The following is a 19,503-nucleotide window of genomic DNA, read 5'->3' on the forward strand; positions in this document are numbered from 1 at the left end:
TTTGTGGGTGATACGATTAACTTTTCTATAGTCCACGCACATTCTCATGGTACCGTCTTTCTTTTTTACTAGAACCAAAGGGGCTGCCCAGGGGCTACAGCTGTCCCTGATCACTCCCGCCTCTTTCATCTCTCTTAGCATGCCCTTTGCGTTCTGATAATGTGCAGGGGGTACAGGTCTGTATCTTTCTTTTATTGGTGGGTGGCTCCCCGTGGGGATGTGGTGCTCTACCCCTTTCATTCTGCCGAAGTCCAGCGGGTGCTTACTAAAGATTCTCTCGTACTCCTGAACCACCCGGTAGACTCCTTGTTTTTGGTGCAGGGGAGTGTAGTCAGCACCCACATGGAGTTTCTGGCACCAGTCCTCCTTGTGTTTCTGGGAGCCATTATCCTCCACCGGGGAAGATGGAGGCAAGGGCTCCAAGACCCTGAGAGCATTGTGTTCGACAGCAAACAATTTGGCTAATGTAGCGTACCGGGGCAAATGTACTTCCCTTTCCCCAATGTTTAAGATCCGGACGGGCACCCTCCAATGGCGGACATCAACCACCCCCCGGGCTGTAAAAATGGTGGGCCTGCTGTCTGAGTACACGGGTTCTACCATGGCTTGGTAGTCTTTCCCTCTTAACCCGATTGCAGTCCGACACCAGATCACCATTTCACTTTTGGGAGGCATGGCAATGGGGAACGGGTCGCTCATCCTCACGCTACCGATCTCACCACCAGACAGTTCTACCTGTTGCCGTCTCATCAGGGCTCTTATCTCTTTCTGGAGGACCCTCTGTTGGCTGGAGCTAGCATTCATCGCCACCTGCTGCAAAATTACAATTACTTCTGAAAGACAATTTTCAATCACGTTAGTACCCAAGGTTATTTTAGGGTGACTTTCTCGATGGTCAATGTCCACAATAATCACTCCCTGTGCCGGCAGTTCAACCTTACCAATCTTGATGGTCATCTCTCTGAACCCCACCTGCGGCACGGGTTGACCATTGCTGGCGATGATGCTCAAGTAATCGTCTGGATAACGGGTTATATCAGTATCACTCCAGTACTGCTTGAAAAGTACATAGGGGATGGTAGTCACTTGGGACCCGGTGTCCAGCAGTGCACTCATGGGGATACCGTCCAGCACTATGGGTAAAACCGGGCGTCCCCCTACGTACTTATCACGCCAATTAGACGGTCCTGATGACCTTATGCCTGGGGGTTGGCCCTCTGCCCCAGGTCGGACCCGTTTAAAGTACAGTACCTGGCTATGTGTCCCGGCTGGCTGCAACGGCGGCAAATCGGCTGTCCATCCTCAGTGTAACGGTCGGCGGGCCTCCCTCTGAACGACGTCACGGGACATCCTCCGGACTGGAAGCCAGCTTGATTGGTCCTGACGGGTCCATCTGTAACGACTGTACGGTCCTGGTCAATGCAGCAACACTCTGTTAGTTCTTGGACCTGATGGGCAGATTTGCAGGCGAGGATGGATGTAGGGCCGCGCATCAGTCCCCACAAGGTCTGCGGGGTAGGGCGCCGCCCCCTGGTGGTAAGTGATGGCAGGGCGCCGGGAAGCTACAGCGCCACCTGGTGCGGGTTCTCGGAGCACCCGGATGGCCCTATCTTTGAACTGTGCAAAAGTCAAATCAGGGTTCTGTAGGGCCATGAGGAGCAGCTGGGTTCTGTGGGCGCTGGACAGCAGACCTTCTATGAACTGGTCAGTCAATAGTTTATCTGTATCCTGCACGCTGCCAGGGTCAGCTTGCTTGATTGCTCCCAAGGCTTCCTGTAAATTTAGGGCATAATCTCTGATGCTGTCCTGTGTCCGCTGCTTACATCCGTAGAACCGCATTTTAATTTCAGCGGAGGTACGGGTATCAAAGGTGTCCCGTAGACGGGTCAGAACCCCCCTAACAGTCCTTTTCTCTTCAGCTGTCCAAGACTTTACCTCCCGCTGGGCCGCACCAGTTAACTGCCCTATCAGTATGCTTACTTTCTGTTCTTCTGTCAGGGGATAAACTTTAAATAAACTGTGCAGTCTTTCTTTAAAGTCACTTAATGTATGGGATTCCCTTGAGTACTGGGGCAGCCAGGCCGCTCCGGGGATATAGGGCATGGAAAACGGCATCACCACTGCTGCAGCCACGCTGGTAGTAGTGGGCCCCTCCGCTTCCGACATCTTCCTCCCCCCTAGTTAACCGTGGCCTACCTTCCGTTGATCCTCTTCTGTAGGCCGCGGTTCCACTAGCGCTGCTCTGGGCGAGGACCTTGCGTTGCGTCCTGGTGACGTCAGCGTCGCTCTCTCTCCTTCCAGGACCTTGCGCATCGTCCGGACGTAGGGCGGGGCTTCAGGTCTCGCGCGGTTTTAACGTCCACGCCCCTCTTCTTCCCGCGTGGCGTCCCGAAGATGGCGGGAAACTGCTCCGGATGGCGGGAAATCTCTTTTTAAGGTACGTATACAGTCTTTTCAGGCACGCAATACCCGTTTGTGGCGGGTTGGTCACAATCCTGCCGACTATGCCAAAACTGACTCGCCCCCTGGGCCGTGGAGTACCCGGAACTGGGCTTCTGTACGATACTGGGGGTAGTAGTGGCAACCCGATCCCGTGGCTCAGGGTGGTCAGACCAAATTGTGGCAGTCTATTTATCAGTGTTTTAAATGTCCGACTACACCACCCGTGGATTGCGGTCAGGGATAACCGCCGCTGCAGGGCAGGCCACTGGGGCTGGTGTTGGTGTGCAGCACAGAGGTAGAATAACTCCCCACGGGAGGAGTGTAACCCCAGGGTAGTGTAGGTGGATGTTGGGGGTGATAGTTCCGTCCGCGACGGTCAGAATGCAGAGTCCGCTTAAACAGTTCAGGGTCTTTATTATAACAGATGGTAATGACCCAACAACAGTACCGCCTAGAAGGGGGCCTGGATATCTGAGAACACTCGGGAAGCCCCTCTGGTCAGGGTGAGGGTGTAGGCCTACCGTGCTCTCTAAGCTCTTTCTGACTATTTCCCCCTTTAGTGGTAAAATAGCCCACGTCCCTGAGTGTGCCGTGTACTCTCACCCGTATGGCTTGCAACTTGGGCTCCTTTTACCTCTGGCCTCTTTTGGCTTCGCTGGTCCCTTCTGTTGTGGCGGAGCCTCCGGGCTTCTTAGGCCAAAGGACATGAAATCCCTCGCGGATTGGTTCTCTGCTTCTGGACTTAGAGTCTTTACAGCCTCGGACCCCAATGTCCAGTAGTTTATTCTCCCTTTCTGCCAGGACAGGCTCTCTGCGCCGTACGTCCCTGGCTAGCAGTTCCTCCACTGCCTCACGACCTCCTCAGCTACAGCTGAACTGTCCCTCCTTCTCTGGGACTAGTCTCACTCCTGAGCTAGGTCATCCAGTTCTCTCTAACCCTGCCCCCAGTTCCAGCTTTTATAGGGGCAGCCAGCTCCCCCTACTGGCCTGGGACAGGAGGTGCTGTATGCTAATTGTCCCTAACCAGGGAACCTCCCTCCTGCTCTCAGACACAGCCTTTATTATTTGTGGCATCCAGGCCTGGGGTGACACAGAAGCATGGTGACTGACAGCAGGGCCACCTAACAACTTCTATCACTGCCCTTAAACTAATCGTTATTGGGGGGCGCTGCTGCCACATACCGTGCCTTTTTCATTGATATAATTTCGTTTCAATGAACAAGTTTCAAGTTTTGAACAACTCCTTTAAGGCTTTATGCATATACAGTCTTTTATAGCTATTTTTTACAGCTCTTTGTTATATAAATTTATATTACAGGACCCATAGAAATGTTTGAGTCTATATTGTAACATGATTCAAATATATATAAGATTTGTAAGTGTTAACATATGTTCCATAAAAGAAGTTCTCGGAATCCTAAAAAGGTGTTGACCACCCATGTCCATATATCCACGATAATAGCCAGAGTAATGAGCCACGAAGAAATAGTGACTCATACTCTGTTTGACTTCTACTATATTTGAATGAGTGCTATATATTAGAGTATTTCCTTGTAACATCTGTTGTGGTGGCTGCAGCTCTCCCAGCAATTAAAACTGATCTCCAGTGGCTTCAGGAGCTATATCTGTGGTGATCAACTACCAAATTCCTCAATATTGTAAAATTAAAGATGTACTCCAGCATTTTTTTGCACATATAATGATTACTCACCATTACAGATGAGGAAATATTTTGAAATATGAATTTGAAAGCTTTGAGCAGTAGCTACAGGTTTAGTATATAGGCAATGGGGATTCACCAGAGCCAAGACAATATGGCCAATGAAGAAGCAATGGGAAGCACCAGTCCAGGGCCCAGACCGCATGTGGCTCATTTTAGCCATGCTGTAACAATTTAAAAATAAATTATTTTTTTTTGCAAATGCAAAGTTTAAAAAAAATAGTTAAAGAAAACTTGTATTTTGGTGAGTTAAATAAGAGTTGAATAAGAGGGTATCATGGTTTATTTCATCCGTGAAAACAAACTTGAAAATTTATTGACAGCAATAAAATTTTTGTTGTAAAAATGTAACTTTGTTTCGATCACTGCACAAAGAAAGCATGGCCTATGAAGTAGCAATAACTTTTGCTACAGTTTAGCAAACTGCATACACCTACAGTAAAGGAAATAATTATTTGATCCCTTACTGTTTTTGTAAGTTTGCCCCCTGACAAAGACATGAACAGTCTATAATTTTAAGGGTAGGTTAATTTTAATATTGAGAGATAGCATATCACAAAAAAATCAAGAAATTCACATTGTATAAATTAGATAAATTTATTTGCATTTTGCAGTGAGAAATAAGTATTTGATCCCCTACAAACCATTATGAGTTCTGGCTCCTACAGACCAGTTAGACGCTCCTAATCAACTCATTACCAGCATTAAAGACAGCTGTCTTACATAGTCACATGTATAAAAGACTCCTGTCCACAGACTCAATTAATCAGTCAGACTCTAACCTCTACAACATGGGCAAGACCAAAGAGCTTTCTAAGGATGTCAGGGACAAGATCATAGACCTACACAAGGCTGGAATGGGCTATAAAACCATAAATAAGACGCTGGGTGAGAAGGAGAGACAACTGTTGGTGCAATAGTAAGAAAATGGAAGAAATATAAAATGACTGTCAATGGACATCGATCTGGGGCACCATGCAAAATCTAACCTCGTGGGGTATCCTTGATCATGAGGAAGGTGAGAGATCAGCCTAAAACTACACGAGGGAACTTGTTAATGATCTCAAGGCTGCTGGGACCACAATCACCAAGGAAGGCACATGTGCAAGCCTGTCTGAAGTTTGCCAATAAACACCTGGATGATTCTGTGAGTTATTGGGAGAAGGTGCTGTGGTCAGATGAGACAAAAATTGAGCTCTTTGGTATTAACTCAACTTGCCGTGTTTGGAGGAAGAGAAATGCTGCCTATGACCCAAAGAACACCGTCCCCACTGTTAAGCATGGAGGTGGAAACATTATGTTTTTGGGGTGTTTCTTTGCTAAGGGCACAGGACTACTTCACCGCATCAATGGGAGAATGGATGAAGCCATGTACCGTAAAATTCTGAGTGACAACCTCCTTCCCTCCGCCAGGACATTAAAAATGGGTCATGGCTGGGTCTTCCAGCAAGACAATGACCCAAAACATACAGCCAAGGCAACAAAGGAGTGGCTCAAAAAGAAGCAGAGTAAGGTCATGGAGTGGCCTAGCCAGTCTCCAAAACCTAATCTCATAGAAAACTTATGGAGGGAGTTGAAGCTCCGAGTTGCCAAGCGACAGCCTCAAAATCTGAATGATTTAGAGATGATCTGCAAAGAGGAGTGGACTAAAATTCCTACTGACATGTGCGCAACCCTCATCATCAACTACAGAAAACTTCTGACTGCTGTGCTTGCCAACAAGGGTTTTGCCACTAAGTATTTAATTTAATATGCAAATTGCCTCTTCAGAGAAAAAGAGGACTTGAACTCTATAGCGCCACCTATGCAAATTGAGATTCTGATTTGGCTATTATCCTAAGTCATATTGCACAACTCGTTAAAGGGTGGATTGTGACTTGTAGGATTGCTGCTTCCAATAGGTGGCGCTATAGAGTTCAAGTCCTCTTTTTCTCTGAAGATGCAATTTGCAAATTAAATTTCCCAGAGGAGCGTTGCACGGCGAATAAGCCTCCTTACTTTGGCATGCCAGAGCCAGGGTGTCACTCTCCACAAGGAGAAACGTTGCCACCAACTATTAAGTGTTGTTTGCCAGAGGAATCAAATACTTATTTCTCATTGCAAAATGCAAATAAATTTATGTAATTTATACAATGTGATTTTCTTGATTTTTTTTTGGATATTCTATCTCTCAATGTTAAAATTAACATACCCTTAAAATTATAGACTGTTCATGTCTTTGTCAGTGGGCAAACTTACAAAAACAGCAAGGGATCAAATAATTATTTCCTTCACTGTATATAGATAGATCCTTATGTAAGGTAGGAACTACACGTGCTTCTCACAAAATTAGAATATCATCAAAAAGTTAATTGATTTCAGTTCTTCAATACAAAAAGTGAAACTCATATATTATATAGAGTAATTACAAACAGAGTGATCTATTTCAAGTGTTTATTTCTGTTATTGTTGATGATTATGGCTTACAGCCAATGAAAACACAAAAGTTATTATCTCAGTAAATTAGAATACTTTATAACACCAGCTTGAAAAATGATTTTAAAATCCAAAATGTTGACCTACTGAAATGTATGTTCAGTAAATGCACTCAATACTTGGTGGGGGCTCCTTTTGCATCAATTACTGCATCAATGTGGAGTGGCATGAAGGCGATCATCCTGTGGCACTACTGAGGTGTTATGGAAGCCCAGGTTACTTTTATAGCAGTCTTCAGCTCGTCTGCATTGTTGGGTCTGGTGTCTCTCATCTTCCTCTTGACAATACCCCATAGATTCTCTATGGGGTTAAGGTCAGAAGAGTTTGCTGGCCAATCAAGCACAGTGATACTGTTGTTTTTAAACCAGGTATTGGTACTTTTGGCAGTGTGGACAGGTGCCAAGTCCTTCTGCAGAATGAAATTTCCATCTCCAAAAAGCTTGTCGGCAGAGGGAAGCATGAAGTGCTCTAAAATTTCCTGGTAGACGGCTGCGCTGACTTTGGTGTTGTGTTCTGCAACTTAGAACTAAGGAATAGGAGGGAAAAGCTGTCCCTGCACTGAGACTCAGCTTAAACCCTACACTGGGATGGGTGCCCTATTCCTTGTTAATAGCCCCACCGACACTTCTGCACTGAACTCAAACGAAGACCTGAAGGAAGCGGAAGGGTGTCCCTAAAAGATCTAAGGACTGGGAGCAAGAACAGGAGATCTCCTCAAAGAAAAGTAAGTTGCAGAAACAAAGATAAAAGGAAACAAAACTGGTGGAACAAGAAGTCCCAGGATATCAATTGTCCTAAGCACAAAGAACTAACAAGGCAACTTAGCCAGAGCACAAGCGAAACAACACTGATGTCCAGCGGGGAATGGGAGACAGGTGCTGAGTAATAAAGAGTGAGGAGATCACATGACCAAGACACCCAGCACCAGAGGAAAAGACTAGAAGCCAGCAAACCAGAAAAGATGGCCGAAAAGTAAAACAACATAGATTCTAACAGTACCTCCCCTTTTACGAGGATCCTCCGGATCCTCTAGGCCGAGCCTTACCACCAAATCTCCTGTGAAAAGCCTTAATTAGCCTTGAGGCCGAGACATCCTCGGCCTTCACCCAGGAATTATCCTCAGGCCCAAACCTCACCAGGACACAAGATACTGTAATCTCCCTCTATGCCACCTGGAATCCAAAATGCGAGAAATCTCAAATTCACCGTCCTCATCAACAGGAGGGACAGTAGGCTTCGCCTGCTTATCAAGCGTGTCGGCCTTCTTAAGTAGCGACTCATGAAACAGAATTAATCCTCCAGGACGAGGGAATGCCCAACCTCACCGCTGCCGAGTTAACAATCTGAACCACTTTGAAAGGACCCACAAATTTAGGCTCCCGTTTTTTAGAAGGAATTTTCAAACGAAGATTCCTAGAGGACAACCAAACCATGTCCCCAACAGCAAACAAGGACTCCTTTCTTTTTTTGTCAAAATACCTTTTTGATCTCCTGTTAGCCTCTTTAAGATTCAGGTGTACACTGATCCAAACCCTTTCCAAATCACCAGAAAAATTGTCCTTTCTTCCGGTACAGCAGCCCCAACTTTGGAAAATGGACCAAAAGATGGATGCCTGCCAGTACAACAAAAAAAAGGAGAACACCCAGTCGATGAAGAAGTATGATTATTAAGGGCAAACTCCGCAAGTGGTAGAAATTCTGATCACATTTCCTGATTGTCTGCCACAAAACATCTCAAAAACTGCTTGACATCCTAGTTCTTCCTTTCAGTCTGTCCACTGGACTCTGGATGATACCCCGACGAGAATGACAAATGAATTTTCAATCTGTCACAAAAAGCACGCCAAAAGAGAGCCACAAACTGTGGTCCTCTATCGGAAACAATGTCGGTGGGAACACCATGGAGCCTGACAATCTCCTTCACAAAAGCCTTAGCAAGAGTCTTGGTGCAAGGTAACTTGTTGAATGGAACTAGATGACACATTTTACTAAACCGGTCCACAACAACCCAGATGACAGAAAAACCCTGCGATACAGGCAGATCGGTGATAAAATCCATGGCAAGGTGCGTCCATGGCGAACTAGGAACTTCCAAGGCGTATAGCAACCCCGCAGCCGGAGCGTGAGAGGCCTTCGACCTAGCGCACACAGAACACTGATGCACCCACTTGATGACTTCCCTTTGCCACCCTGGCCACCAGAAACTCCAACCGATAGACTTCCTAGTTTCCGAAATCCCTGGGTGACCAGCCAACCGAGACTCATGACATTCAACAAACAACGCTCTCCTCAAGGTTCTAGGCACAAACAATTTATCATACGGAGTGTTAGTTGGTGCCGCACTCTGAGCTCCTAGGATGCTATTCTTCAACTTAGAATCCAATGCGGCCACCACCACCCCTCTCTGCAAAATACACTCCTCCTTCTCAGCATTCACCGCTGGAGAGAAACTACGAGACAAAGCGTCAGCCTTAACATTCTTTGTCCCCGGGACAAAGGTTACGGAAAAATTGAACCGGGCAAAACACAGTGCCCACCTAGCCTGACGGGCATTCAAACGTTTAGCTGCGTCCAGATAAATCAAATTCTTATGATCAGTGAAAACCTGTATAGGATGTCGAGCCCCCTCCAAAAAATGTCGCCAATGTTCGTACGCGAGTTTAATAGCCAACAACTCACGATTCCCAACATCATAGTTGAGCTCAGCCTTAGAAAAATTTTTTGAAAAGAAAGCACAGGGATGCACCCCATCCTCACCCTCCTGGGACAGAACTGCCCCTACGCCTATAGATGAGGCATCCACCTCAACCAAAAATGGCTTGGCCTCATTCGTCTGGATAAGAACAGGAGCAGAGCTGAACCTCTCTTTGAGATACTCAAAAGCTTCAATAGCCTCAGTGGACCATTGGACTGTATTAGCACCCTTCTTGGTGAGATCAGTAATGGGTTTAGCGATGACAGAGAAATTCTTTATGAATTTCCTGTAGTAATTGGCAAACCCCAAAAACCTCTGTACGGACTTCAAACCTTCAGGCCTCAGCCACTCCAGCATAGCTTGAACTTTCACCGGGTCCATCTCAAAACCATCACAAGAGACAAAGTAACCCAAAAAACAAATTTTCTGGACAGCAAACTGACACTTCTCCAATTTAGCAAAAAGTGTGTTATCTCTCAGTATCTGAAGTCTTCGCAGACTCTCTGCCAATGAGACTCAAGATCCGATGAATAGTGTTGAGCCACCCCCGTAGTGTTCGAGTTCGGTTCGGTTCGTCGAACACCCGTGTGTTCGCCGAACAGTTCGTCGAACTGTTCGTCGAACACCTTCGAACACCGTTAAAACCAATGGCAGGCAAACAAAAACACATAGAAACACATAGAAAACACCTTCAAAGGTGTCCAAAAGCTGACAAACTGCTCAGAAGACACAACTAACACATGGAAAAGTGACAAGTACATATAGTCATGCGAAAAGAAAAGAGGTGGAGGAGTAAAAGGAGGGGGAGACACAGATATAGGCATGTCATGCCCTTCTAAAATCCAAAAAGTGAGAAGCCGAGACGGCCAGTCCGCTCCTGCCCGTGCCACCTCCGTGTCGCCGGGTTTGTGCCAGAGCCGCGGTGAACCCTGACGGCCAGCCCCCCTCTCCCAATACTGGTGCCTGTCCGCTGGTGGGTCGAGAGAGCCCCCCTGTGGTGGAGGCAGCTCTAAGCTTTTTAATTTAAATTGTCCCTCTAATTTGAATGAATACACTTTAAATCCATTTACAAGGATCTATTGGAGGGCAAGTCTCATGCCAGCAGCCGCGTAATTCCAGCTCCAGTAGCGTCCACTAAAGCTGCTGCAGTTAAAAAGCTTTTATAAGGATCGAGCTCGGCTGTCCACCGCAAGGCATCCTAGTGCCAGTCCCAGCCCCTATGCCTTGGGGTGCCTCCTGATGCTCTTCACTAAGTATCCCGTGGTCCCGAAGCATTTCCTTTGAAAAAATTAAGTGTCCAAACTACAGGTGGTGTAGCTTGCTTAACAGCCGGGATAATCCGCTGACTAGCAGACACTGCTACTAGGCACAAAGTATTTCCTGGGCTAGATGCAGTTAAAAATTTGTAAGTAGATACTCTCGTTGGATGCTGAGAAAGCATTCCATAGAGTCTCCTGGCACGCCATATATGATTCTCTTAAAAAGCTTGGGGTAGGGGTCTAGGGGACCCTTTTATAGCCAAAATCACGGCCCTGTATCACAATACGTCACCTAGGCTGAAGATAAATGGAACTGTAGCACCGAGGGCTCGGTTGCTACAGACGTATTGCACCTCACCCAGAGGTGTGATATCTCACTCTCAGATAAGGATGGAGTGTGGATCAGGACCCGACACCTGCATGCATTACACCACATTGCCGTGGGGCAGGGCGACCAATATGCCCCTGAGATGGGCACGACAGTCCCTGTCCCTGGCTGGAGTGGGGGGAGGGAACACTGAGGAAGGGGAACCCTGCAGTGCAGGAGCAGGGAGGAAGCAGTTCCTGGGTGCATTGAGAAGGGAGTATAAAAGGTGGGCACCATCTTAGTTCAGTGCAGAGAAGTCTGAGCAGAAGTGGCAGGGAGCAGGGGCTCTGCATGAGCTCTGCTCCGGAGGCGGGCCTAGTAACAGAGGCCCAGGCCTGCAAGAGGGAGAAGGAAGGAAGAGGAGCGGAGAAGGCTCCAGGAACGAGGAATGAAGGGATCCCAGGGGTGCGGACGGGCGAGTCGCCACCGCACGCCCGAATCCACCTGCGTGGAGGGGTCAGGCCAAAGGGGGAGACCGGTCCCCGAACTAGTGGAGGCAGGAAACGACCCTCAGCTAGAAACCGGAGGCTCTGACATTTTATGTGGCGCAGCCCCTTGCTCCACCCGCTAGGAAGGCACCACATAGGGTCAGGGAAACTGGCGCCAAGTTTACCAAGAGGAGGCCCGAGGCAGCCGGACAGAAGTGTTGGTAAGAAAGGCCAGACAAAGGACACACAAAGGGGGTCCTGTGAAGCGCTCCAAAGTTATCTGGGAGTTGTCTGAGCCCCTCACCTGGTGAGCACAGTACGACGTGGGCAGCCGTTACCTGCAGACGTGGTCTGGATAATAAGAACTGTGAGTAAAGGCCCTGAACTGCATCACTGACTCCGTGTCGTTACTGCTGCTGCCCTGCACCATCACCCCCATCCTCCGCATACACTGCCCTGAGGCTATACTCCTCCCGTGGGGAGTTATGCTACGCTCTGCTGCACCCACAACACCAGCCTTAGCGGTCTGCCCTGTAGCGGCGGTTCACTCTGACCGCAATCCACGGGTGGCGTAGTCGGACATTTAAACATCAAAACCACATAAATAGTTCCGCCACTGGTTTGACCGCCCTGAGCCACGGAACCAGATCGCCGCCACGAAGACTACAACCACCAGCATCCACCAAAAAGGGTCCGGCTCCGGGTGTCCCAAGGCCCAGGGGGTGCGTCAGAACATTTTCATCACCTTTCACAATCACCAATGGGACAAGGCAGGGATGTCCTCTGTCCCCTCTCTTATACATCCTAGTGACGGAGCACCTGCTCTCATCAATTCGCCATAACCCCAATATTAGGTGGATTGAGGTGGGAGGCACCGAGTACAAGTGCTCTCTATTTGCTGATGATGTCCTAGTATATATCACTCAATCACATATATCCATCCCTGCTGTTATGGCTGAAATAGATCACTTTGTTACATGGTAAAATTTTAAAATCAATGCAGCGAAGTCTGAGGCCCTCGATGTCTCCCTCCCTAAATCCATATAGAATTCCATCCAGTCCAACTTTCCCTTTGCCTGGCCCTCACAGGGTATCAAATACTTAGGAATTCCTATTCATAGAGACCTCTCCCATCTATGTTATCTTAATTTTGGGCCCTTTATTGAACAATTCCATACAGACCACGGTTGGCAAGTTAGAACTGTAAGATTCACTACGTGAACCACTGGTGTTTTGTGGAAAAGCACATGTACACCGCGTTCCAAATTATTATGCAAAAAGTGTTTAGGAGTGATAAGGGAAGAATTTGTTTGTTTGTCAGTTAAACTCATTGATGGTGATGTGTGTCAGGGCTCTTTATATCACTGTAAGCAATTGCAGACACCTGTGCTAATTAGTTTGGCAGGTGTGTCCAATAAAGGCAAGACTACTTAAGAAGGCTCTCTCACATTATTAAGCAGCCTACATTTTCTGCCAAAATGGGAAAGAAAAAGGATGTGTCGGCTGCTGAGAAGCAACAAATTGTGGAGTGTTTAGGTCAAGGCATGACTACAATCAACATTGTGCGATGATCAGGATGAAGTGTCTTGGCAATCAAGAAGTATGTAGCTGATTCACAGTACACACGTGTGCGTGCTGATAAGGGCAAATTGAGGACTCTTTCCTACAGGCAATTACGTCAGGTTGAAAGAGCAGCGGCAAAAAAGCCTTGTCATAGCAGCAGACAAGTTTTTGAAGCTGCTTGTGCCTCCAACGTCCCCCGAACAACAAGATGCAGGGTCCTTCAGAGGTTTGCAGCTGTGCATACGCCATCCTGTCGACCTCCTCTATCCACTTCACACAAGCAGAAACGGCTCCAGTGGGCCAAACATTACATGAAGACTGATTTCAAAACTGTTTTGTTCACGGATGAGTGCCGTGCAGCGCTCGATGGTCCAGATGAATGGAGTGGAGGATGGCTGGTTGATGGACACCCCACGCAAACACGGCTACAGCGCCAACAAGGAGGAGGTGGAGTAATGTTTTGGGCTGGAATCATGGGGAGAGAGATTGTCGGCCCCTTTAGGATCCCTGAAGGCGCTAAAGATGAACTCCATAATGTATGTGGATTTTCTCAAACAGCACTTCCTGCCATGGTTCAAGAAGAAGAACCGTGTATTTCACAGCAAGATCATTTTTCTGCATGATAATGCACCATCTCATGCTGCACATAAAACATCTGCATCTCTGGCTGATATGGGCATAAAAGGGGACAAACTTATGGTGTGACCCCCATGCTCCCCTGACCTCTACCCCATTCAGAACCTTTGGAGCATCATTAAAAGGAGTGTCTATGATGGCGGGAGGCAGTTCACATCTAAGCAACAGCTCTGGGAGGGTATTCTGTCCTCATGCAAAACAATTGAAGCAGAAACCATCCAAAACCTGACAAATTCAATGGACGAGAGAGTTCAGAAGCTCCTTTCGAACAAGGGGTCCTATGTGAAAATGTAACATCACCTAGAATAAAGTTTTGAGTTGAAAACTGTTTGATTTCAGTTTCTAACAACCTGCTAATGCTTATAATTTCAAAAATGACCATTTTTTTGGTCTTTATTAAAATGAAAAGGTTGATCGAAAAGTTTGGGGGATCTAAGAGTGTGGCAACCCAGTAGTCATGATTACTTCAAATTCTGACAATATGAGGGTCATGCTGCAGGTAGTGCAGCAAGAAGGCACTTATGTGTCTTGCGCATCTCGGAGCCCCAAAATTATTTTCCGGGCTAGATGCAGCTAAAAATTATTTTTAATTTTAAATCTGGTGAAGCTTATTATAGATGGCCTAATAGGATCAGTGCTGCACACTGCTACAAAGCCCAAATTATTTTCCAGTCAAGATACAGATAAACATGATTAGTAATTTGAAAGCTTAAAACGGTTGGTAGGGTGATTTTAACCAATCATCAAGCTTTTACTCTCCCCAGGATGACACAGGGGTAGAAAAGTCGTTTCGGATCCATGATTTGTTCATCTTTATGAACGTGAGTCTGTCTACATTATCAGTGGAGAGCCGCGTGCGCTTATCTGTCAGCACACCACCAGCAGCGCTGAACACACGTTCAGACAGAACGCTGGCTGCGGGGCATGACAAGATCTCCAAGGCGTAAGTGGCTAGCTCCGGCCATTTATCCAGATTGGAAGCCCAAAAAGAGCAAGGGTCCAGTGACACAGTCGTGGCTTCAATGTTTACTTGGAGATACTCCTGTACCATCGTCTCTAGGCGTTGACTATGTGTCAGACTTCTTGTCTCCTGTGGCCTTGCAAAGGATGGGCTAAAAAAGTGGTGAAATGATTCCGCAAAATTGATGTTACCAGCAGATACTGTGGTTCTGTTACGGTTTGAGTGCTGAACACTTGACGGTCCCACGGTTGGCAAGTTGGAACTGTGAGATTCACTACGTGCACCACTGGTATTTTGTGGAAAAGCACATGTAAGATTCTGCAACAGTCTCTGCTGATACTCCTGCATGCATGCATCCCTTTCTATGGCAGGAATAATTTCTGCAAATTTACTTTTGTACCGGGGATCTAACAGTGTGGCAACCCAGTAGTCAGGATTATTTCTAATTCTCACAATTCGAGGGTCATGTTGCAGGTAGTGCAGCAAGAAGGCACTCATGTGTGTTGCGCATCCAGGAGCACCAAGTCCCTGTTGTGTTGGTGGCGAGGTAACAATCATGCTTCCTTCCTCTGTCCTCTCCCCCCAACCTCGCACAACAGAAATGTGATCAAGGTCTCCCTCATCTGATGAGTCTTCCATCAGTTCGTCCTCCACTTCTTCCTGGGCTCCTGCACCTTCCTCACTAGTTTGGCTGCTACCATGCGCCCTGGTTAAACCATCTCCCCCACCCTCACATGCCTGCCGCCTTGGTGCTGCCGACCGTCTGGACCTTGCAGATGTTAGCCCTTCCGCATACAACTCCTCCTCCTCTACTTCCTCCACCTCCTCTTGTGCCACCACCTGACTCCGAATTCTGTTTAACATGTGCTCCAGCATGTAAATCACCGGAATAGTCATGCTGATAATGGCATCGTCAGCACTAAACATCTTTGTCGCCATTTCAAAACTGTGCAGAAGGGTGCATAGGTCCCTGATCTGAGACCACTCCTCCAGCGTGATTTGCCCCACCTCTGAATCTCGTTGGCCCAGGCTATACGTCAGAACGTATTGCACCAGGGCTTGTCGGTGCTGCCACAGTCGCTGCAACATGTGCAGAGTTGAATTCCACCGGGTAGGCACATCGCATTTTAGCCGGTGAAGTGGCAGGCCCAACGACTTCTGTAGAGATGTAAGTCGCTGAGCTGCGGGATGCGAACGGCGGAAGTGAGCACACAGCGACCGTGCCCTCTGCAGAAGGCCATCTAGTCTGGGATAGTGGGCTAAAAATTGCTGGACAACCAGGTTCAACACGTGAGCCATACAAGGCACGTGTGTGACATTGCCCCGGTGAAGGGCCGCACCCAGGTTTGCAGCATTGTCGCACACGGCCTTCCCTGGTTTCAGGTCCAGTGGAGACAACCATTCATGAAATTGGTTCTCCAGAGCTGACCACAACTCCTCAGCTGTGTGACTCACATTTCCCAGACATTTCAATGTAAAAACCGCCTGATGACGTTGAGCCCTACTGCCAGCATAGTAAGGAGGTGTGCAGGATCCCTTCTGCGCAGTTAGAAAGCTTGTGGCATGACCAGACAGGCTTTGGGTGCAGGTGGAAGACCGAGAGGAGGTTGAGGAGGCAGAAGCAGTGGAGGAAAAATGACATAAAGAGGATTGACGCACAACTCGTGGGGACGGCAAGACTTGGACAGCAGCCCCTTGTCCTGCTGTCACCATAGTTACCCAGTGCCCAGTCAGCGACATGTAACGCCCCTGTCCATGCCTACTCGTCCAAGTGTCTGTGGTGAAATGCACCCTGTCACACACAGAGTTTCTCAAAGAAGCGGTGATGTTGTGTGCGACATGCTGGTGGAGCGCAGGCACACCTTTCTTTGAGAAGTAGTGCCGACTGGGCATCTGGTACTGGGGCACTGCGACGGACATAAGGTCTCGAAAATCCTCTGTGTCCACCAGGCGGAAAGGCAGCATTTCTGTAGCCAAGAGCTTGCAGATGGTGAAATTCAACCTCTTAGCTTTCTCATGGCTAGGAGGAAATGGTCTTTTACTTGTCCACATCTGAGGGACCGAGGGCTGGCTATTGTGCTTAGACGGGGTTGATAAGGGTGTCCCCGGCAAACTGCCGGTCTGTGAGGAAGATGCAGGCGGACATGTTAGGTTGCCTTGATCCAAAGGTGGTGCTATCGATGTCGGACAGCGCTCAAGACCAGCTGGTGTTACCACCTCCAAAGAAAATGATGACCTGCCAATCACGCTGGCTGTTGCGGGTAAAGAGGTGGCAGGTCTGCGCCCCAAAACAGGTGTGACTGCTGTCCCCCCAGTCACAGAGGATGAAGAGGCCGCGGATGCACAAGATATGGCAGACGGTGGTTGGCCCGGCCGGCTAGACCGCATTGTAGCACACTGAGCTTCCCACTGCAACTTATGCTTCATGTCCATGTGCCGGTTCATGCATGAAGTACTCAAACTATGTATTTTTTGGCCTCTACTTAGCTTTTGCTGACAAATGTTACAGATAACACGAGTTGGGTCATCTTTATCGATCTGAAAAAATGCCCAGGCTATGCAAGGCTTAGCACCCATGCGACCTGAAGAGCCACCACGACTTGTGGTGAGAGGCAGAGTTGTGTTTGAGGATGCAGTTGTTGACGTGCTTCCAGTACTACGTCTCTGTCCAGGAAGGCGCAACCTGACCTCGTCGTCACTAGCATCTTCCTCCACCTCCTCTGCTGACCTCATCTCTTGGCTGACTGTGGGTTGACAGTAAGTGGGATCTCCGACCTCATCATCATCACCCTGTGCGTTATCACACCCGTCGTCCTCAGAGCCAACCTGTTCCTGCCCTGACAAAAAACTAAAGTTGTCGCTCCAATCAGGTATTTGAGTCTTATCATCGTCTTCCTCATTGTCTCCACCAACAGGAGTTACAGTTTGGGAATGAGGGTCTACATTATGGTCAGAACCTTCTGCGTCTGGTCCTGGATCCGACTCATAAAGATTCTGGGCATCAGTGCAGATCATTTCCTCGTCTGGATTCACAGAAGCGCTGGAGTCGACCTCTGATTCCCAGGCTATAGTATGAGTAAACAGCTCTGCAGACTCAACCATCTGTTCTACCTCATACTCAGACGGGCAGCTGGAGATTTGGGAGCTGTGAGGAAGCAAGTGCGATTTGGGTGACACCTTTGAGGACTGGAGTATTTGTGATGTTGAAGTTGATGTGGAGGAGAGCCCACTTAAAGGAGCACTTGATATCCGTTGAAGCACCTGCTGTTTTTGTGCCTCATCTGGAATTTGTAGCGATTGGCGTGGCCGTAAGAAAGGGATCTTATCACATTGTCCGCTAAAAGAAGTAGACATTTTAGTTTGGCTGGAAGATGGTCTTTCTTCTGCACCTACCCCACGGACACAACCTTTTTTCCCCTTCCCAACACGCCTATTCCCCTTTCCACCAGCAGCAGGCCTTTTTCCACTCATTTTGGTGGTTAACTAATTCACAACTCTGGAGTTGTTTGCACAAAAAAACAATGGATGGTAACCGAGCAGAGCTGAGTGGCCAAACTGTGGTATTAGGCCAAAACTATTGGCTGGGTTAGATGCAGAAAAAAATTATTTTTAATTTGCAACCTGATGGAGGTCAGTATAGATGGACTAATAGACCAAGTCCCACACACTGCTAGAAGCCCAAATATTTTTTCAGAGCTAGATGCAGAAAAAAATTATTTTTAATTTGCAACCTGATGGAGGTCAGTATAGATGGACTAATAGACCAAGTCCCACACACCGCTAGAAGCCCAAATATTTTTTCAGAGCTAGATGCAGAAAATTTTTTTATTCAATTTGCAACCTGATGGAGGTCAGTATAGATGGACTAATAGACCAAGTCCCACACACTGCTAGAAGCCCAAATATTTTTTCAGAGCTAGATGCAGAAAAAAATTATTTTTAATTTGCAACCTGATGGAGGTCAGTATAGATGGACTAATAGACCAAGTCCCACACACCGCTAGAAGCCCAAATATTTTTTCAGAGCTAGATGCAGAAAAAAATTATATTCAATTTGCAACCTGATGGAGGTCAGTATAGATGGACTAATAGACCAAGTCCCACACAGTGCTAGAAGCCCAAATATTTTTTCAGAGCTAAATGAAGAAAAAAATTATTTTTAATTTGCAACCTGATGGAGGTCAGTATAGAAGGACTAATAGAACAAGTCCCACACACTGCTAGAAGCCCAAATATTTTTTCAGAGCTAAATGAAGAAAAAAATTATTTTTAATTTGCAACCTGATGGAGGTCAGTATAGATGGACTAATAGACCAAGTCCCACACACTGCTAGAAGCCCAAATATTTTTTCAGAGCTAGATGCAGAAAAAAATTATTTTTAATTTGCAACCTGTTGGAGGTCAGTATAGATGGACTAATAGAACAAGTCCCACACGCTGCTAGAAGCCCAAATATTTTTTCAGAGATAAATGAAGAAAAAAATTATTTTTAATTTGCAACCTGATGGAGGTCAGTATAGATGGACTAATAGACCAAGTCCCACACACTGCTAGAAGCCCAAATATTTTTTCAGAGCTAGATGCAGAAAAAAATTATTTTTAATTTGCAACCTGATGGAGGTCAGTATAGATGGACTAATAGACCAAGTCCCACACACTGCTAGAAGCCCAAATATTTTTTCAGAGCTAGATGCAGAAAAAAATTATTTTTAATTTGCAACCTGATGGAGGTCAGTATAGATGGACTAATAGAACAAGTCCCACACGCTGCTAGAAGCCCAAATATTTTTTCAGAGATAAATGAAGAAAAAAATTATTTTTAATTTGCAACCTGATGGAGGTCAGTATAGATGGACTAATAGACCAAGTCCCACACACTGCTAGAAGCCCAAATATTTTTTCAGAGCTAGGTGCAGAAAAAAAATATTTTTAATTTGCAACCTGATGGAGGTCAGTA

Source organism: Phyllobates terribilis, unplaced genomic scaffold (genome assembly GCF_046119375.1).
Source record: "Phyllobates terribilis strain yellow unplaced genomic scaffold, ASM4611937v1 Scaffold_1__5_contigs__length_1240528914, whole genome shotgun sequence".
NCBI lineage: Eukaryota > Metazoa > Chordata > Amphibia > Anura > Dendrobatidae > Phyllobates > Phyllobates terribilis.